Raw genomic sequence first — 22818 nt, 5'->3', positions numbered from 1 at the left:
CTCTGGATGAACTGCAGAGAACTACAGCTGAGGTGGGAGAGTCTGTCCATAGGACAACAATCAGTCGTACACTGCACAAATCTGGCCTTTATGGAAGAGTGGCAAGAAGAAAGCCATTTCTCAAAGATATCCATAAAAAGTCTCGTCTAAAGTTTGCCACAAGCCACCTGGGAGACACACCAAACATGTGGAAGAAGGTGCTCTGGTCAGATGAAACCAAAATCGAACTTTTTGCCCACAATGCAAAAGGATATGTTTGGCGTAAAAGCAACACAGCTCATCACCATCAACACACCATCCCCACTGTCAAACATGGTGGTGGCAGCATCATGGGTTGGGCCTGCTTTTCTACAGCAGGGACAGGGAAGATGGTTAAAATTGAGGGGAAGATGGATGCAGCCAAATACATGAATAAAATAAATAAATAAATGCGGCGCTGCCTAAAAAAATTTATAAACTAAAGTGCAATAACTAAAATGAATTATAGACTAAAAGTGCAAAGGTGAATCTGTTTCACTAAAGTGATAAAATGTGCAAAAATGGAACAATGAGTATAATACATCTAATATGCAATATAATAAATAATCATATACGTGCATAAATAATCAAAATTCATAAGTGAAATACATTCCAAAATATAAAATTGAAAAAATGAAAATTGCCAAATAGGCAATAATGTGCAAAATGCAATAATAGATGGTGATCATCAAATAAAGTCCATGCATATAATTGGTGACCATATAACAAAGTCCATGCAAAAAACTTATGAAGTGATTTCCAATACGTGACAATCCACTGCAAACTTCAGTGCCCAACTTGTGCACCACCAGTTTCCCCCAGCCTCTCACCTCAAGTTTTATGACTATGGCTGCATAAAAATCACATCCACTGACGCACTGCTGGAGATTCTTAGACCCTGGCTGATAAACAGCAGAACCAGACTGAGGCTTCCAGTGTCTCCAGGAGAACCTTTATTAGCCACGCTAATCCAATGTGACAAACGTATGCCACAGTTCTGTACACATTACTGTATTTTCTGCCATGTATAAAAATACTGGTTAATTTATCAAAAGTGAACAAACCATAATTCCTAACACCAGTGCTTGACCAAAAATAAGCAGCGCTGTGCAATCTAGTTTTTGACCATATACAGCTGCTATACAGCCCATCCCCACACACACAGGCGCTATTGTGTACATCCAATTGTCTCTCACATATATTCTAAAGGGCATTTTCATGCCCTGTATCATAATTTCTGCACCTGCCCTCAGAAGTTTTATGACTATGGCTGCATAAAAATCACATCCATTGACGCACTGCTGGAGATTCTTAGACCCTGGCTGATAAACAGCAGAACCAGACTGAGGCTTCCAGTGTCTCCAGGAGAACCTTTATTAGCCACGCTAATCCAATGTGACAAATGTATGCCACAGTTCTGTACACATTACTGTATTTTCTGCCATGTATAAAAATACTGGTTAATTTATCAAAAGTGAACAAACCATAATTCCTAACACCAGTGCTTGACCAAAAATAAGCAGCGCTGTGCAATCTAGTTTTTGACCATATACAGCTGCTATACAGCCCATCCCCACACACACATACACACTGAATTTCCAATATACAGTATGCTAAAAACATAGCAGAATTTAATTACTAATGACACAGATTTTTGGCAATTGGTGAATCCTTGACTTCCTCCAACTTCATTTATCTTCTGGACAAAGCTAAAATCCACAACATAGTTCATGGGGAATGTGATGCAATATGGAACATACTAAAGGGAATCGTAATGTTGGAGCCAACAGAGGAACGGTGGTTGGAAATCAGCAATGAATTCAATTATAACAGCAACTTTCCTCACGGCATTGGAGCATTAGATGGCAAACTCATACAAATGCCAGCAAACAATGGCTCGAAGTATTTCAAATATAAAAAGTTTTTTCCCATAGTGATGGCCATTGCTGATAGCAACTACAATTTTGTGGCAATTGACGTTGGTGCCTATGGAAACTTTGGGGACTCTCAAGTGTTTTGCGATTCACCCAAGGGAAGAAGGATAATGGAAGGAAGGTACAACATACCCTCCCCTTGGCCTATCACAGAGATTGAACAGTAAACAACAGAGATGTACGGCTCCAGGTGGCAATCCCAAGATTATACCTACCCCACACGTCAGGAAAGGGTGCTGGCTCAGCATGCACAGTCAAGGCAAGTAAGGAGATCTGGACAGCCACACACCGATGCAATCACCTTTACTGAAATAAAATACAGTCCATGCAGTAGACAGAGGTACAGAAATTAGCTGTAACTGACGCGTTTTAACACCCTCACTGGTGCTTAGTCATAGCTAAAGGTAACACACACTCAGGTCACAAATAAGCTGATGACTGAATAATCAATCATCCCATCCTAAATGTAATCATGTGTGGACAACAGAACACATATGAAGGTGATTAAAGCAGTCAAGGTAATCAAATTACCATATTTATCGACGTATAACACGCACTTTTTTCCCCTAAAAATCAGGGGAAAATCACGGGTGTGTGTTATACTGCATTTTTGGGCTCTGGGCAGCTTTCAGCCGCCTTCGGCCCTTCTCGGCGGCTTTCGGCCACCTTTGGCCCTTCTCGGCGGCTTTCGAAAAACCGCAGAGAAGGGCCGAGAGCGGGCGAAAGCCGCCGAGTACGGCCGAAAGCTGAGTACGGCCGAAGGCGGGCAAAAGCCGAGTAAGGCCGAAGGCGGACAAAAGCCGATGAGTACGGCCGAAGGTGGGAAAAAGCCACGAGTACGGCCGAAGGTGGGCAAAAGCCACTGAGTACGGCCAAAGGCGGCCGTAAGCCGCTGAGTACGGCCGAAGGCGGGCAAAAGCCACCGAGAACTACCGGGCGCCGCCGAGATACACAGGACATCTCGGCGGCGCCATTTCTAAAAATAAAAGCTGACATTGATGGACAGGCTGCATGACAAGGCTGCAATGATGGACAGGCTGCATGACAAGGCTGCAATGATGGACAGGCTGCATGACAAGGCTGCAAATGACACTGACAAGGCTTCAGATGGACACTGATAAGGCTGCATTGATGGGCATTTAAATGTAAGTTTTTTTTCCTTAAATGTCCCTCCTAAAAGTTTTTTTTCCTTAAAATTCCCTCCTAAACTTGGGGTGCATATTATACGCCGATAAATACGGTAATCCATTAAATGGTATATCAATTCGTCAGAAAACTTCTGCTTGAATCACACCCCGTGCCAACTCATTCTAATAAAGCAAAACAGATAAAACAGTTGTCTTTTTAAAAATGGCATACAAAAAAAAAACTCCTACGCTCAAAAAACATAAAACAAGAACAAAAACAAAATATGTATGTTCATAGTGTTGCAGATATTCACAGGGAAGTGCCCAATTATACATATGATATTATAATAAATCCTGAAAATATGGGGGAGGGTTTTTGCACAGTACTTCCCCTGTGTGCTATTGGCCAATAAAGAATTTTTACTGTCGACTTCCATAATGAAACAATATCCCAAAAGAGGCCTGGATTTGAAGAAGAAGGTATTTAATTATCGGCTAACATGAGCTAGGCGATTTGTGGAGTGCACTTTAGGCATACTGTCAAATAAGTGCAGAATCTTTAGAGGTGGAGTACAATAAGATCCCGCTAATGTTGACATTATTGGTAAAAGTGCCTGTGCTCTCCACAATTTTGTCTGTAATAGAGAGGGGATTCATTCTGATGTCTCACTTGTGCATGATCTGGAAGGTGTTGATTGGCATAGTGCACAAGGTACCCACCAGGTGTCCATTGTCAGGGAGCAGTTTGCTGATTATTTTATGTCACCAGAGGAAGAGCTTCCATGGCAATATTCCAAAGTGTTAAAAATGACTTCTGTTTCCTCAGCAACTGAAATAGTTCTGTCATGTATGGTTAAGCATAAAGAGGTTGCAAACCTCATACATGAAATATGAACAAAGCATATCCCTTTATAGTGTCTACTTGTTTCAATTAAGTACAAGGGGGTTATTTACAAAAACTGGAGAGTGCAAAATCTGGTGCAACATGAAAACCAATCAGCTTCCAGATTTTATTGCCAAGGCTTAATTGAAGAAGCTGAAGTTAAAAGCTATTTGGCTACAATATACAGTTGCACCAGATGCTGAGTGCACCGTTTTAGCAAATCTCCCCCCGAAGCGAGTTTTCTGTCTGCTGCTTGGTTCCTCTGCTATCTGCATAAATCACTTCTGACAGGTTTTTCTGACAGCAATAAAATAAAAGGTGACAGTGACGGTAGCTCAAGCACACAGCTTGTGATTGGCAGCCTCATGTCTGTTCCAGTGTGCTGTATGAAGGTACAACCATAATTGGCTTACAGAGCTTACCTCACTGATCTCTGCAGTATGCAACTTCAGCTCCCCACCCCCTGATAGCTCATAAAAGGTATATAAATTCTGGACTTTGAACGACTGTATTAAAGAGAAGACTGCAGATAAATAGGTGCAACATATAGAGGAGGATTTTGTTACATCTCTGTGTATCACCTGAGAATAGTCACTTCAATGGGTGTATGACAGAGTTCACAACCTCTTGTTTTCCTGTTTAAAATTCTGTTTTCCAAGTGTCATGTGATGCTGAAAAGCAGGCATGATTGTTATGTAATAAAAATCAGTGTGGAACAATTGTTCCTTGTTCAACCTTTTTATTCTGTTGTTTGAAGTTCTGAACCCTATACTTCATATAATAACGTTCACGTAAATTTCTAGTTATTACCAGTGGAAAGTAGTTATTAACCACTTGCCGACCAGCCGCCGGCATTTTACTGCAGCAGGTCGGTACAATCCCATGAACCGTCGTAGTGGGATTGGGATAGCAGGCGCTGCACGGGGGTCCCGATGCTCACGACCGACGGTCGCGATGGCATCCGGTCATGAGCGATCATGAGCACAAGGGACAGAACACACAAATCCCTGTTCTGTTCTGAGAGCAGTCACAAATCGTATGTTCCTGTTAGTTAGGAACCACGATCCGTCACTTTTTCTAGTCAGTCCCCTCCCCCTTCAGTTAGAATCACCTCCCAGGGAACACAGTTAGCCCCTTGATCGCTCCTAGTGTTAACCCCTTCCCTGCCAGTGACATTTATACAATAATCAGTGCATTTTTATAGCACTTATCACTGTATAAATGCCAATGGTCCCAAAATGGTGTCAAAAGCGTCCAATGTGTCCTCCATAATGTTGCAGTCCTGATAAAAATTGCAGATCGCCGCCATTACTAGTAAAAAAATAATAATAATAAAAATGCTATAAATCTATCCCCTACTTTGTATAACTTTTGTATAAACTTTTGTATAAACCATCGCTTATTTCGATTTTTTTCACCAAAAATATGTAGAAGAATACATATCGGCCTAAACTGAGAAAAGATTTGCTTTAAAAAAAAAAAAAAAAAAAACGGGGATATTTATTATAGCAAAAAGTACAAAATATTGTTTTTTTCAAAATAGTCGCTCTTTTTTTGTTTATAGCGCAAAAAATAAAAAACGCAGAGGCGATCAAATACCACCAAAAGAAACCTCTATTTGTGGGAAAAAAAGGACATCAATTTTGTTTGGGCGCAGCATTGCACGACTGCGCAATTGTCAGTTAAAGCGACGCAGTGCCGAATTGCAAAAAAATGTCCGTGTCATTCAGAAGCCAAATCTTCCGGGGCTAAAGTGGTTAAACGCACCAGAAACCAAAAAATATTTGGCTACTGCAACAACATTCACATTTATTTCAGTCACAATAACAACTAAGAAAAACTTTTCAGGAACAATTTCTCATATGTTCTGCACATATCCACAAATGCGCATGGTAAAATAGTACAAAATATTACAAACATCTTTGTAGTGACAATACATAGTAGGCAATTTTTTAAAATTTACATAAAGACCTGCATGCGCCGTATGCATAAGTTCCACGTCACTATTATTCCAGGATTATCATGTTCCTCTACCCTGTAGTACATGTTCGTTCCAACAACGCAAACCAAGAAGGTGAAAGTCGTAGCATTTGAATCTCATCTTCTGGGATTCCAAAAACAATGCTAAGATGTGGAGTCAGAACAACAATACATAACCAAAAAAAGTGAAAATGCAGTTTCCAATTTGTTTGTTATGGGACTGAAACTTCTAGGATTGCTGATCTTCTGTGACCCCTGGATTGCCTACTTATGCCCAGTACACATGATCAGAAATTCCGCCAGCAAAAGTCCGATGAGAGCGCTTGGTCAGAAAATGTGATTGTGTGTATGCTCCATCGCACTTTTGCTGGCGGAATTTCGGCCAGCAAAAGATTGAGAGCACGTTCTCAATTTTTCGGTCTGAAAAAGTTCCGATCAGAAATTCTGATCGTCTGTACAAATTCCGACACGCAAAATTCCTACGCATGCTCGAAAACAATTTGACGCATGCTCGGAAGCACTGAACCTCATTTTCTCGGCTCTTTGTAGTGTTGTACTTCACCGCGTGCTTGACAGTAGAAAGTTCAGAGAACTTTTGTGTGACCATGTGTATTCAAGACAGCTTGAGTGTAAATCCCGTTGGAAAAACCATCAGAGCTTTTTCCGACCAAAATTCGGATCGTGTGTACGCGGCATAACTCCTACGGTTGAGCTCCACTCTTCATAGGATATAGTAGTCGTATGCAGGTCAGCAGGAAGACCCCCTGAGAACCCCAATGGGGAGGCCTTACAATGTGCATAACACCATATGATAAAGCCTATAAATGTTCACTTAAAGAGGAGCTGCAGTCAGCTCACATAATTTGTAATAAATACATCTTTGCCATTCTCAAGCTTCCCTCCAACCACTTTGCATATTATTTTATATATACTGTACTGTGATTCTGTATCTGCCAAATATGCTGCATAAATCTGTGAAAACTGTGGGCAGCTAAAGCCTGCCTGTTCACTTCCTGGATTTACACAGACATAGAGGCACACCTACAGCTCTGCAGCTCTCATTGGCCCTCTTATGATGCATCCCCCCTCCTATCCTGGCAAACTCTCACAAGAGCTGTGCATTAGGTCATAAGCCTAGGTTTTTTTCTACTGCCAGAAAAAAAAATGGTTTACTATCCAAAGTTAAAACAAACAAGGGCAGAAGATTTAATATATGGAAAGATGACAAAATGACTAAAATTCCGCTTTAACCACTTAAGGACTAGGCCTTTTTCTGACATTTGTAAAGACCAATATTTTTTGCTAGAAAATTACTTAGAACCCCCAAACGTTATATATACAGTTGTGCTCATATCCTGGCAAAATGTATAATTTCTTGGCCATTTTTCAGAGAATATCAATGATAACACAAAAACATTTCTTTCACTCAAGGTTAGTGTTTGGCTGAAGCCATTTATTAAGGCAACAGAAACTACCCAAATGACCCTGATCAAAAGTTTACATGGCCTGGTGATTTTGGCCTGATAACATGCACACAAGTTGACACAGAGGGGTTTGCATGGCTATTAAAGGTAACCATCCTCACCTGTGACCTGTTTGCTTGTAATTAGTGTGTGTATATAAAAGGCCAATGAGTTTCTGGCCTCCTGACAGACCCTTGCATGTTTCATCCAGTGCTGCACTGACTGGAATCTGAGTCATGGGGAAAGCAAAAGAATTGTCAAATGATCTGCGGGAAAAGGTAGTTGAACTGTATAAAACAGGAAAGGGATATAAAAAGATATCCAAGGAATTGAGAATGCCTCTCAGCAATGTTCAAACTCTAATCAAGAAGTGGAAAATGAGGGGTACTGTTGAAACCAAACCACGGTCAGGTAGACCAACTAATATTTCAGCTACAACTGCCAGGTAAATTGTTTGAGATGCAAAGAAAAACCCACAAATAACTTCAGGTGAAATACAGGACTCTCTGAAAACATGTGGTGTGGCTGTTTCAAGATGCACAATAAGAGTCCATTCACACAGGGGCAATTTTGGATCCGACTTGAAGTTGACCCAAGTTGCCTCAAGTCGCGCAACATGATCAAATCAATGTAAGTGAATGAGAGCCGTCTTAATGTACACTACTGACGTTGCTCTGACTTCAGAAAAGGTTCCTGTACTAGTTCAATCCGACTTCTAGGCAACTTGTACCCATTGATTTCAATGGAAGTTGCCTCCAAGTCGGATCCCCTGTCTTAACTGAAGCAACTTTCCAGGAAGTAAAAATACTTTTCTAGGAAAACCCCTCCCTCCCACAGAGCTGATTATTATGTGATTGGCCACTTGCAAAGTCCCCTGTCCTGGAGGCAACTTCAAGTTGCCTTATAAGTTGCCTCAAGTCGCGCTGTGATTCATACTCAAGTCGTGTCCAAGTTGCCTCCCAAAGTCTCGCTGGAAGTTGTGTTGCCCCTGTGTGAATGGACTCTAAGGAGGTACTTGAAGAAAGATGGGATGCATGGTCAAGTCGCCAGAAGAAAGCCATTACTACGCAAATGCCACAAAGTATACCGCTTACAATCTGCCAAACAACACAGAGACAAGCCTCAAACCTTCTGGCACAAAGTCATTTGGAGTGATGAGACCAAAATTGAGCTTTTTGGCCACAACCATAAACACTACATTTGGAGAGGAGTCAACAAGGCCTATGATGAAAGGTATACCATTACTACTGTGAAACATGGAGGCGGATCACTGATGTTTTGGGAATTTGTGAGCTACAAAGGTACAGGAAATTTGGTTAAAATTGATGTCAAATTGCATGCATTGTGGAATGGTGCCAAACTACTGTACTTAAAAATCTCCATAGGTAATGCTTTAAAATTTCTACAGGTTACCAGTTTAGTGTTACAGAGCAGGTCTAGTGCTAGAATTATTGCTCTTGCTCAGACGTTCCCAGTGATACCTCACATGTGCGGTGCAAACATTTACATATGTGAGCGTGACCAAAGTATGCATTCACTACTGTGCACGAGCACGAAGAAACAGAGGTACTTTTAAATTACATTTTTTTATTTTGACACTGTCCCTTGCGATAACAATACAGCATAACAGGTCCACTTTATGGAGAGATCTGGGGACCCCAAATCTCTCCTCTACCCTTAAAAGCAAAAATTTATCTTTTGCTTTGAGCAAAATAAAAAATAAAAATTTACATGACCTGAGAACCAGCAGTGATGTCATGACGTTGCTTCATTCCTCCAAGGGCATAGGGATAAACGGTGACCATCTTGGAGTAGAGAGTGATCGTCTTTTCCTAGTGATAAGGAACAGAGATCTCTCTCCTCCTCCAGTCAGTTCCCTCCCTCCACAGTTAGAAACACTTCCCAGGGAACACATTTAACCACTTGATCACCACTAGTGTTAAACCCTTCCCTGCCAGTGTCATTTATATGCCATTTATTTATATGCCATTGCAACAACAGAAGGTGAGAGTAAATCCCTGGTTGCCTCCAGAACAAGTGTCTCCATTGGCAGATATCCAATCTCTTGCTATTCTGTGGACATGGCAAACGTGACAAATAGAGAGGGCGAATCTCCCTAATGGACCCGGGGACAGCAATTACAGTGCCTTGAAAAAGTATTCATACCCCTTGAATTTTTCCACATTTTGTCATGTTACATCCAAAAATATAAGGTATTTTATTGGCATTTTATGTGATAGAACAACACAAAGCAGCACATAATTGTGAAGTGGAAGGAAAATGATAAATGGCTTTCAATTATTTTTTTTTTTTACAAATAAATATCTGAAAACTGTGGTTTTTGTATTAAGCCCCCTTTACTCTGATACCCCTAACTAAAATCTAGTGGAACCAATTGCCTTCAGAAGTCAGCTAATTAGTAAATAGAGTCCAACTGTGTGTAATTTAATCTCAGTATAAATGCAGCTGTTCTGTGAAGCCCTCAGAGGTTTGTTAGAGAACTTTGGTGAACAAACAGCATCATGAAGGTCAATTAACACACCAGATAGGTCAGGGATACACAACTGCAAACCTATCAAAACATGCCCATCCACCTGAACTGACAGGCCGGGCAAGGAGAGCATTAATCAGAGAAGCTGCCAAGGGGCCCATGGTAACTCTGGGGGAGCTACAGAGATCCACAGCTCAGGTGGGAGAATCTGTCCATGGGACAAGTATTAGTTGTGCACACCAGAAATCTGGCCTTTATGAAAGAATGGCAAGAAGAAAGTCATTGTTGAAAGAAAGCCATACGAAGACCCATTTAAAGTTTGTGAGAAGCCATGTGGTGGACACAGAAAACATGTGGAAGTAGGTGCTCTGGTCAGATGAGACCAAAATGTAACTTTTTGGCCTAAAAGCAAAATGCTATGGGGTTGATTTACTAAAGGAAAATACACTTTGCATTCCTCATCTCATGAATAATATTCTATTTTTTAAAAGCCCATTCTCCATAATAATGTTTACAATTATTTTTTATACTCATCTTTTATCATTTTTGATTTCATCAAGATGTATTTTACGATTACTTTTACTAGAAAATTTCTAGTGATCTGCATATAATTAATTTTTTTTTGTTTCAAGTTACCACAATAACATTATTATCTTGTATTTTTTCTTAACCTTAAGGAGGTTGGTGTCCCTTGTTAATTTGACATAGGGGGCTATTTACGAAAGGCAAATTCATTTTGCACTACAAGTACAAGCTACAAGTGCAAAGTACACTTGAAATTGCACTAAAAGTGCACTTGGAAGTGCAGTAGCTGTGGATCTGAGGGGGACATGCACAGAAAATAAAAAAACAGCATTTTAGCTTGCACATGATTGGATGATAAAATCAGCAGAGCTTCCCCTCATTTCAGACCTACCCCTCAGATTTGCAGTGACTGCACTTCCAAGTGCACTTTGCCTTTTGTAAATAACCCCTATAGTCTTTTTGAAATGTACCTGTCGACTCACAAACAATAAAAACACGTAAGAAAGTATTTTGTGAAAATAAAATATCCATTTATTCTGGGTAACAAAATAAAGAGAAAGGCAACGCTGGACACACTTTTGGAATTTGTGAAGCCTTTTGGCCCCCAGGGCACACATCAACTCAGTGGAAAACAAAATTGGGATCTTGAGGAGCCCATATAATAGGGAGCACAATCTGGTCCAGGAATCCCAGAGATCAGGACAAGCAGCAGATGACATATCTGTCTCCAGGCTGTGGTACTACAACAGCCTGCGTCTTCTATCCTTGGAGGCTGTGGCTCTAGTGGTGGACTTGTAGGAGGAGGATGGGCTTGCTCATATATGTGGCTGTTCTCAGTGAGCTGGCCCCTCAACCCCTTCTGAAGGGCCTCATAAAAAATTTCCCCACCGAGGAGGCATTGGCCCTTCTCTAATTCCAGCAACCTGGTGGCTACATAGCAGCCATAGGCCTCTTCAGCGTTGGGGGGTCCTCAGGAAATCGGTGGCTTCCCTAATGAGGCCCAGTGCTGCGTCCTCTGTCATTGTCCCCTTCCTGGGCCTTTTGGTGGTAAGGCAGGGAGGAGGCACCTGGGATTGGGTGAGGCTCCTTCTAAGCTCAGCCACCTCCTGGCTGCCACTGGGCATGGCCTCCTCCTGGCTGACGTTTGGCACAACCTCCTCCTGGCTGACGCTTGGCACAACCTCCTCCTGGCTGACGCTTGGCACAACCTCCTCCAGGCTGAGCTCATCCTGTGTATAAAAAAGGGACATAGTTGTAGTTTTTGCTTCATCAATCACACACAATTTTAAGCTCATGACTTGCAAGTTGAATGTTAATAAATAGAAAAGACTATCATTCTGACCCCATCATTTTTCAAGCTGGTCACCAACATTTTTGACCACTACTGTCTTGTGATATGTATACATCATTTTTGGTCTAAAATCATTGATTTGTAAGCAATTATAACATCTAGTTAACATAATTAATATTAGGACAATAAATATGTCTAAAAACAAATATACCTGGCTCCAGCTGGGCGCATCCACTTCTTCCTGCATGGAAGGCCCAGGTTGTTCCTAGGAAGCCTCTGCTGGGGTGGAGGGAAGGGTCAAAAGAGATTCCCTGGCTTCAGTCTGGTCGTCCAGAAACTTCCGTTTTTTTGAAGTACCACAGCCTGGGGACATAAACATTGTCAGCTGATGCTCCTGATCCGAGGGAAGCCTGGAACTTCTTGTGCTCTTTCCTATACATGTTCCTCAAGATCCTAATTTTAGTTTCCAAATCTTAATGTTTTTTTCGGGGACCCGAGTCTTCACAAATACCAGAAGTGTCTCCAGTGTTGCCTTCCTTGCTTGTTTATTGTAATATAAACTGTGTTTGACCTCCCACAGATTCCTCATCTCCCTGTACTTGTCAATAAAAATTGACAGGAATTCTGGTTTCTTAAATGGATTCATTTTTTCTTTAAGACAATACACAAGACAAAAACACTAATGTCAGTCTAAACTCTCATTATCTTATCCCAATATCAAGACATTTTTGACACTCTAATGTCTGATATTGCCTTCAAGTTTTTATACGTTGAACTTTGTAAGTTCCAGAGTTGTGTATGTTAATGTTTTAAAACATGCCTGTTTCTAAAAAAAAAAAATAAAAAAAAAAAATAATAATATATTTATGAAAAAAAATAGTGAAAAAAAATATAAATGAAAAAAAAATTGTGAATTTTTTTTTTAAAACACATTTTATAAACGCACATGTGTGAATGTGCAGAGTAAACATTTTGAAATACAGCAATGTGTGGCTTCTTCTTTCAATACTCAATACCAGTTTTGTAAGTCATTTTGTGTTTACAGTGACAATGGGGCTTATTTACTAAAGGAAAATCCACTGCAGTACAAGTGCACTAGGAGAACCTAGGAGACAGCCAAAAAGAAAAGCAAGCAATAAAGAAAATACTAGATTTTATCAGAAAAACATTTTTAATTACTAAAAAGTTTATACATTGTCTGGCACTGCGATGGCCCCCCTACCCATAAAATAATTAACATATTTCTCCTGAACTTCACAGGCGCTTTGGGGTGCCAAGCCAGTACGGCCAGTATCCAGGCCCATCAGGGAATTGTCTGGAATAAGTCTGGCCTCAGGCCCAACTGAGGCTAGATAATTCTAGGAATTTAAAATTTCCTTAAATAATTGTGCAGGATGCAGCAGCACAGGATAATATGATTGATGTAGTCCACCATATGGATTGCTGTCAGAAACAGGCAGAACCGGCTGGCCATTATCCCGAAGTTATTCTCAACAACTCTTCTTGCTCTGGCCAGCTGGTAGTTAAAAACCCTCCTCTAAGGGGTGAGGGTCCTTTGGGGGAATGGCCTCATCAGGTGCTTGCCTAGACCAAACGCTTCATCAGCAATGAAGACGAAGGGGAGTCCTTCCACGTTGTCCGCATCAGGTGGCAATGCCAGGCCACCAGTCTGGAGACGTTGTTAAAACTCCATCTGGGTGAAAACTCGACATCCAACCATTCTTCCCCACATCCACATAGTGTGCCAACACCACCGCCATTAACACTACACAATTAAACCCCTTATAATTATAATAGTAAGAACCCGAATGGGGTGGTGGCACAATGTGGACATGCTTCCCATCTATCGCCCCTCCACAGTTGGGAAAGCCTCAGGCACTCTATCTGAATTTAAGGACACACATTACGACACATTTTAGGGGGTGGGGGAGGGTTCTAAATTAATTTAAGGACACACATTACATTTGGGCGCATTTTAGGTGGTCGGGGAGGGTTCTAAATCAATTAAAGGACACACGTTACATTTGGACACATTTTAGGGGGTGTTTCAGGGAAAGGAGTACAATGGAGCTGACAATATACATTGTTAAAGGGACTAGGCTATAGGTGTATATGGGCTCTGGATAGCATGCTGGGGAGGTTAGTGAAGGCAAATATGCATGTAGGCCAAAAAAGGATTATTAAAAAATCTTCCAGCATGCATGAAGATAAAGGGGACATTCATAGCATATTCCAATCATGGTAATTAGGGAATGATGAAATAAATACAATACATTAGCAAACATTAAATACATATATTGTGATATTAAAGGAGAAAACTTACCTTAATATAGTCCTTCTGCAGGACCTGAATGATGGCAGAACAGCTCTGGAATAATGATCCCCAGAGCCTGGGGGGAGATTACTATCGAGAACTTGAGGTCCTGTAGACTTTTCACAGTCTCCAAGTACCGCAACGTGGCGACTAGCCTCTACTCCGGACTGATGGCTTGCTGCATGCAGGTATCCTAACTGCTGATATAAGGGGTGAGCAAAGCCAACAGACGGTGAAAAACGGGGTCCGTCATCCTAAGATAATTCCTGAAATCCTCAGGATTATTCTCCTGTATCTCACAAAGCAAAGGCATGTGCGAGAATTGGTCACGTTGGAGTAACCAATTCTTGGCCAATGAACTCCTCCTCGCCTTGTTCATGGACCGGGCTTGTGTCAAAGTATGAACCCCAACACCAAGCCCCCACACAGCACAAACTCGACAACGAGTATGTATACGCACCATGGTTACAAAATGGTCGGCTGGTCAGAACGCACTTAAACAAACGTACTGAAGAACAGCAAGGCTCTTGAAGAGCGAGCTGAAGAACAGTAAAGAGCGGACCAGAACGCACTGAAATCCAGATAGGAAACTGACCAAAACGCACTGAAAACCAGACAAACCCACAAGCACAACTGAACAGCATTAAAACGATCGGAATAAGCTGGAGTCTGAAAGGTGCAAATCATCTCTAACAAAACTTCTACTAATACGGTATAAATACAAGATCAGCAGAAGGAGCCCAAGGGGTGGCGCACTGTGTCTTGAAGTTCCTTTTTCTAGTCCCATCGTACGTGCTGTACATCACCACATTCTAAATGGTCGGACTTTGGAGTGATCGTGTGTAAGCGCGACAGTTTCATCGGATCTCTGTCTGAAAAACCTTCGGAATTTATTCCGACGAGAAAACCGGAAGTATGTATGCAGCATTAGAGTCTGCAAAAGACTTGAGACTGGGGCGGAGGTTCACCTTCCAGTAGGACAACAACCCTAAACATAGGGAATGGTTTAGATCAAAGCATATTCATGTGTTAGAATGGCCCAGTCAAAGTCTAGACCTAAATCCCATTGAGAATCTGTGGAAAGACTTGAAAATTGCTGTTCACAGACGTTCTTCATCCAATCTGACAGAGCTTGAGCTATTTTGCAAAGAAAAATGGGCACAAATGTCACTCTCTAGATGTGCAAAGCTGGTAGAGACATCCCCAAAAAGACTTGCAGCTGTAGTTGCATCGAAAGGTGGTTCTACAAAGTATTGACACAGGGGGGCTGAATACAAATGCATGCCACAGTTTTCAAATATTTATTTGTAGAAATTTTTGAAAACCATTTATCATTTTCCTTCCACTTCCCAATTATGTGCCACTTTGTGTTGGTCTGTCACATAAAATCCCAATATACAGTGGTGTGAAAAAGTGTTTGCCCCCTTCCTCATTTCCTGTTCCTTTGCATGTTTGTCACACTTAAGTGTTTCGGAACATCTAACCAATTTAAACAATAGTCAAGGACAACACAAGTAAACACAAAATGCAATTTGTAAATGAAGGTGTTTATTATTAAAGGTGAAAATAAATCCAAACCATCATGGCCCTGTGTGAAAAAGTGATTGCCCCCCTTGTTAAAACATACTATAACTGTGGTTGTCCACACCTGAGTTCAATTTCTATAGCCACACCCAGGCCTGATTATTGCCACACCTGTTCACAATCAAGGCATCACTTAAATAGGAGCTGCTTGACACAGTAAGGTCCACCAGAAGATCCTTAAAAGCTACACATCATGCCGAGACCCAAAGAAATTCAGGAACAATTGAGAAAGAAAGTAATTGAGATCTATCAGTCTGGAAAGGGTTATAAAGCCATTTCCAAAGCTTTGGGAATCCAGCGAACCACAGTGAGAGCCATTATCCACAAATGGCGAAGACATGGAACAGTGGTGAACCTTCCCAGGAGTGGCCGGCCGCCCAAAATTACCCCAAGAGCGCAGCGAACTCATCCAAGAGGTCACAAAAGACCCCACAACAACGTCCAAGGAACTGCAGGCCTCACTTGCCTCAGTTAAGGTCAGCGTTCATGCCTCCACCATCAGGAAAAGACTGGGCAAAAATGGCCTGCATGGCAGAGTTCCAAGGAGAAAACCACTGCTAAGCAAAAAGAACATCAAAGCTCGTCTCAATTTCTCCACAACACATCTTGATGATCCCCAAGACTTTTGGGACAACAATCTGTGGACCGATGAGACAAAAGTGGAACTCTTTGGAAGGTGTGTGTCCAAGTATATCTGGCGTAGAAGGAACACTGCATTTCATAAAAAGAACATTATACCAACAGTAAAATATGGTGGTGGTAGTGTGATGGTCTGTGGCTGTTTTGCTGCTTCAGGACCTGGAAGACTTGCCGTGATAAAAGGAACTATGAATTCTGCTGTCTACCAAGAGATCCTGAAGGAGAATGTCCGACCATCTGTTCGTGTACTCAAGCTGAAACGAACTTGGGTTCTGCAGCAGGACAATGATCCTAAACACACCAGCAAGTCCACCACCGAATGGCTGAAGAAAAACAAAATGAAGACTTTGGAGTGGCCTAGCCAAAGTCCTGACCTGAATCCTATTGAGATGTTGTGGTATGACCTTAAAAAGGCCGTTCATGCTCGAAAACCCTCTAATGTAACTGAATTAGGACAATTCTGCAAAGATGAGTGGGCCAAAATTCCTCCAGGACGCTGTAAAAGCCTCATTGCACGTTATCGCAAACGCTTGGTTGCAGTTGTTGCTGCTAAGGGTGGCCCAACCAGTTATTAGGTTTAGGGGGCAATCACTTTTTCACACAGGGCCATGATGATTTGGATTTTTTTTCACCTTTAATAATAAACACCTTCATTTACAAATTGCATTTTGTGTTTACTTGTGTTGTCCTTGACTATTGTTTAAATTGGTTTGATGTTCCGAAACACTTAAGTGTGACAAACATGCAAAGGAACAGGAAATGAGGAAGGGGGCAAACACTTTTTCACACCACTGTAATACGTTTACGTTTTTGGTTGTAACATGACAGAATGTGGAAAATGTCAAGGGGTGTGAATACTTTTGCAAGGCACCATAAGTGTCAAAGGCTTTTTATTGACAACTTCATTAAGTTTATGCAAAGAGTCAATATTTGCAGTGTTGACTCTTCTTTTTCAAGACCTCTGCAATTCATCCTGGCATGCTGTCAATCAATTTCTGGGCCACGTCCTGACTGATGGCAGCCCATTCTTGAATAATCATTGCTTGGAGTTTGTCAGAATGTGTATTTTTTTTTTTTGTTCACCCATCTCTTGAGGATTGACTATAAATTTGCAAAGGGATTAAGGTCTGAGGAGTTTCCTGACCATTTACCCAAAACGTTGATGTTTTGTTCCCCAAGCCACTTAGTTATCACTTTTGATTTATCATGCTGGGTGATGATTCCATCATGCTGGAAAAGGCATTGTTCATTACCAAACTGTTCTTGGATGGTTGGAAGAAGTTGCTCTCAGAGGATGTTTTTGTACCATTCTTTATTCATGGCTGTGTTCTTAGCCCTTGTACACACGGTCGAACATTCCGATGGACAATGTCCGACAGGACCGTGTTGTCGGATAATCCGACCGTGTGTGGTCTCCATCGGACTGTTTCCGTCGGACCAAGTTTTCCAACTTGTCTATAAAATTTTCCGACATCATGCTCCGATCGGACATAGTCCAATCATGTGTAGCCTACTCTGACGGACAAGGTGCCATGCATGCTCACAATCAAATTCGGACACGGAAGAGCTCGCTCAGGTAAAACTACCACTCGTAATCGATATAGCACATTCGTCACGCTGCAATGTTAAAAATTCTTTCATGCAGCGCATTCTCTTGTTCTTTACAATGCTGCGAGAATTAACTTGTTTTGATGCTCATATTTACACACACTTCTCCCAAATGTATTTCTTTCGTCTTTTTACTCATTTCAGCAATACAATATTTTAAATCGTCACATCTACACAATCTTTTCTTGTTCTTTTTTTTTTTTTTGTGGTTGTTATTTTTCATCAACATCTCCTTTTTTGACAGTTTGCTCATCTTTGCATTTTTTGGGAGTGTTTTGTGTGTCAACTTACCACAACACCTTTATTTAGGTGTCAAACAAATAAACAGGAAGGCAGTGCTGGAGAAACTTGTCAATTTGGTGAAGCCTTTGGCCCCCAGGGCAGACATGAACTAATTGGAAAATGAAAAATTGGTGGCCTGAGGAGTACATATCTCAGGGAGAGAAGTCTGGTCCAGAAGTCCTAGAGATCAGGAAGAGCAGATGCCATCTATGTCCCCAGGATGTGGTTCTACAAGAGGCTGCATCTTCTGTCAGACCAGACTGAACCCAGGCCATCACTCTCTCGTCTTCCTTGGGCACTTCCCTCTAGGCTTCCTTCCAGGCTGTGGCTGGGCTCCTGTAGTTGTGGCAGGAGGAGGAGGGCGATTGTCGACCTCCTGGCTGCCACAGCCTCCTCCCGGCTGAGGTCTTCCTGTGTATGAAAATGGGACATAGTTTTCGTTTTTTGCTCATCAATCACACCATTTTGTGCTCATGACTGTTGCAAATTGAATGTTACCAAATAGAACAGACTATCATTCTGAGCCCAGCATTTTTCATTCTTGTCCCAAACATTTTTGGTCACTACTGTCTATTGAGATGTAAACCACTTTGTTAAATCACAACTTACTGATCAATAATAACATCTAGTTAACATCATTAAATGTACGACAAGAAATATGTTCAACAATGCTATACCTGTCTCAAGCTGGGCCCCTCCACATGTTGCTGCCTGGAAGGCCCAGGTTGGACGTTGGAAGCCTCAGCTGGGGGTGAAGGAAGCCTTGAAGGAAGACGGTCGAGTGGTGGCCTGGGTTCCCCTGGTCTACCAGAAAATGCAGCCTCTCGAAGTACACCATCCTGGGGTAATAAATGACATCTGGATCTCCTGATCTCAGGGAATCCAGGGGCTTCTTTCTCTCCCTGAGATATAGAAAAAACAAAGAAAAAATCGCGCTACAGACTATAGATACAGGAAAATTTAAATCCTGTGAAATGCTGCAGTTCTATTATATAACCCAAAAATTATATATAAAAATATTTCAAACCAAGAAGAACCGCGCTCTCTAGATACACACACTTCCCACATGATCCCAATATTCCAACAGATTGACCGTGTTAATAAAATATAAAAATATATATAAGAATAAAGTGCACAAGTGTTATTAAATGATCATAGTGAACATGATTATCATTAACCCATAAATACAATTATGAATCACATCTAAACTTGCATATTGATAATCCAAAGGCTGAAATTGAAAAAAATGCATAAGAAATTGGTCAGAAAAAACCTCCTTAACTACTAAGTATATCCTCGTATAATAGTCCTCAAAGGAACAAATCTGACTTGTGAAGTCAATTATAGGCAAATAAAACACCACGTGTCGGCTATAGTGTCCAAAAGTTCTGATTCCTTGCTTCATAAACCATGAGACATGACATAGTGTACCACCACCAAATATCAAGATTGGCTCCTTACCAGATGTCAAACAATTATTCGCACATCAAAGGATCAGATCCTGCTACACATGCTCCTCAGTCCTCCAGAACTCCACACTCTTCCGAGATCATGGTACAGAAAAGCTCCCCATTTGAACAGATTCCCAAATTCACCATATAAAGGAGAAAAAGGCGCTCCGATAGTGTAAAATTGCTTATTTAATAAAAAATTCAAACTAAAAAGGCACACTTACAATAAAGCAGTGAGATATTGCATAAACGAGTGGAAAACGGCGGCCGTACGCTGATCTCCACGGGTCTCTCCTTCTCCAACTGATACGATTTCTCTAGGCAATAAAAAGCATGTCACACTGCCCGACGCGTTTCGTGATACTTCACGTCGTCTCTGGGCACCATATGCCATGCCATATCTCACTGCTTTATTGTAAGTGTGCCTTTTTAGTTTGAATTTTTTATTAAATAAGCAATTTTACACTATTGGAGCGCCTGCATCTCCCTGAGATATGTACTCTTCATGGCACCAATTTTGGCCATCACATAGGTCATGTCTGCTGGGGGGACCATGATCCGCACCAAAGCAAGAAGTTTCTCCAGCGCTGCCTTCCTCTTTCTTCGGTCATTATAAAATGGGTTGTTCATCTGCCACAGACAGGGCAGCTCCTTGAACAGTTCAAGGAATAGCCCCATAAAATTTGCTTTTTTGGAAGGGATCCATCTTGTCTGCAAGACACAACACAAGACAAACCCTAAAATACTAATAATGCCATGCTAAACCCTCCTAATCTTGTCCCAACATAGGCTTATATAGAAGCAGTCTAGGCTAGTGATGTACCAAGTTCAAAACTGTACCTTCGTTTGCACGATTGGCGCGTCAGTTCCTCACTCTGTTCACAAATCGTATGTACGACACACGCGTGTTGCATTTTATATACAGTGCGCATGCGTGAAACTCCGCCCGCCCCTGACGTTCTTTCTAGACTATTCCCTGCCCCTTCTCTTTCGGCGCAGTGGGGACAGCACATGGCGGAGACACAGCAGGTGTGCAATCAGAGTTCCACTAACCAGGAGGAGGGTGAGGAAAGCCCGGAGCCTGAAACGTCCCAATCCTGGAGGAGAAGATTTAAGGCCTCAAATATGTCTTTTGGAGAGATGTTGGAGATGGTGGACATATTGAAGAGGACCGACTATGATGGGAAGTATGGACCTTACCCAAACCCAAATATCAGAAAGGCCAAGATCATGACTAAAGTTGTGAAGAGTCTTCAGAAGAATTTTGGGGTACGACGATCCAAAGATCAAATGAGAAAACGCTGGTCAGACCTGAAACTGAGGGAGCACGATCAGTACAGAAGGATCAAGCGTGTTCTTCAAAAAAGTAAGTAGTTGTCGTGTTTTCATATGATTATTCTTGCTTGCATACTGCTCCATGTACTTTGATTTCATGTTATACAGTTTAAAATGGCCACTTTCAAGTTCATGGGTTCAGTCGTTCCTAAGAAACATCGTTTGTTAGCCCACTCCCAAAACGATGTTTTTACAAATTACACTTCACTACATTTCTTCACACTGCATGTAAGTATTCCAGCTTAACAAAGTGTCGAAAATAATGTTCTCACCTTTGAACTCGGCCAAAAAACACAATTGTACGACACTTCCAAGCAATGTTTCATATTCCTATTTCTGCCCTCTGTGTGCTAAGTATTCCTTTTTTACATTTTCCTAGGGGAGAGAAGACTCAGGAAGTCTGAGGACACCAGGGACCCCACACCTCCCAAAGAAGGCGAAATTCCAACACCAGAAGCAGAGGAGGAAGGAGAGGTCGTTGAAGTTGGACAAATTGTCACCACAACAGGTGAGTGTCGGAGACCACGGCTTCCGGTAAGCTCATCAATGTATGTCGTCATATTTATAATACATGGTGGGTTTTTTTTTGTTTTTTTTTAGGTGATGTGGAAGAAGAATCACATTTTACCAGTGAAAGTTCCCAGATCCTGATTGGGGAGATAATGGGGTGCAATCGGGATTTAGAAAATATACAGAAAAACATCAATGGATGTTCAAAATAAAATGAAGAACATCATTGATGTTTTGGGGAGAGTCTGAAACACCCCAAACTAGCTAGGGTTTTCTTTTTGTGTTTTGAAAAAACAACTTTTGTATTTTACAAAAAGCCAAAATTGGAAGATGCACACAGTGTGTCAACATGCCCTATCTCCCATCATGGGGGATCAATGTACGTGTTTTGTGTAAAGTGGCTGAGATGAAGGGGTTGCACCCCCAAAACATATACATTGATCCCCCATGATGGGACATAGCACATGTTGACACACTGTGTGCATCTTCCAAATTTGGCTTTGCCAGGGGTGACACCCCATGTGATGAAGGCAATATCAGCCCAGTTTGTACATGCTCATGTCTGATATTGTCTTCACTTTTCAAACTTGAACTTTGTAAGTTCCTGTGTTCTGTATGTTACGCTTTGATACATGCCTGTTTACACAAAAACGCCAAGTTACAAAAAAGTTACCAAAAATGTTTTGATACACCCAATATGTTGGTTTGTTGTAAAACCCTTTTCTAAACGCACATGTGAATGTGCTTTGATTAAAAAGTGAAATTTTCAACAATGTGTGGCTTCCTTTTTCAATGCGCAAAAGCAGTATTTGGAGTAAAATTGTTGTTTTCGGTGACAATGGGTGTTATTTACTAAAGGCAACTCCACTTTGCACTCCAAGTGCAGTTTCAGGTGCACTTTTGCAGTGCACTTGTAGTGCATAGTGGATGTGCCTTTAGTAAATAACACCCACAGTGATGTGTAAATTTCCCCAATCACGCCATTTTCCTGACCCCACATATTTCTGCCATGGTGCTGAAAATGAGCAAGATTTTTGTCAGTAATGCACTACATACATTAGTAACAAAAACAAGTGTGTGGCAGATTATCTGAAGAAGAGACTGTCCCCTCATCTCGCTCAGAACTTGGGTTTGCACTGTTGTAGAAAAAGGCCCAAAAAAAACAAAAAAAAAACTTAGGAGACACCTAAAACCAAGCCAAGCAGTAAATGAATGCAAAGATTATTGTAGTTTCAAAGAAAAATGGATTACAAAAATGCTTCTCAGACATTGTCTGGCATATCAATGGCCCCCCTACCCACAAAGTACTCCATGTATTGGGTTCTGACCTCGTGGGCGCTTTGGGGGGGCAAGCCAGGATGAGCAGCTTCAAGGGCCGTGAGA

Source organism: Lithobates pipiens, unplaced genomic scaffold (assembly GCF_037356315.1).
Source record: "Lithobates pipiens isolate NorthernLeopardFrog02 unplaced genomic scaffold, aLitPip1_a1.2 Scaffold_19, whole genome shotgun sequence".
NCBI lineage: Eukaryota > Metazoa > Chordata > Amphibia > Anura > Ranidae > Lithobates > Lithobates pipiens.
This window is presented reverse-complemented; position numbering follows the sequence as displayed.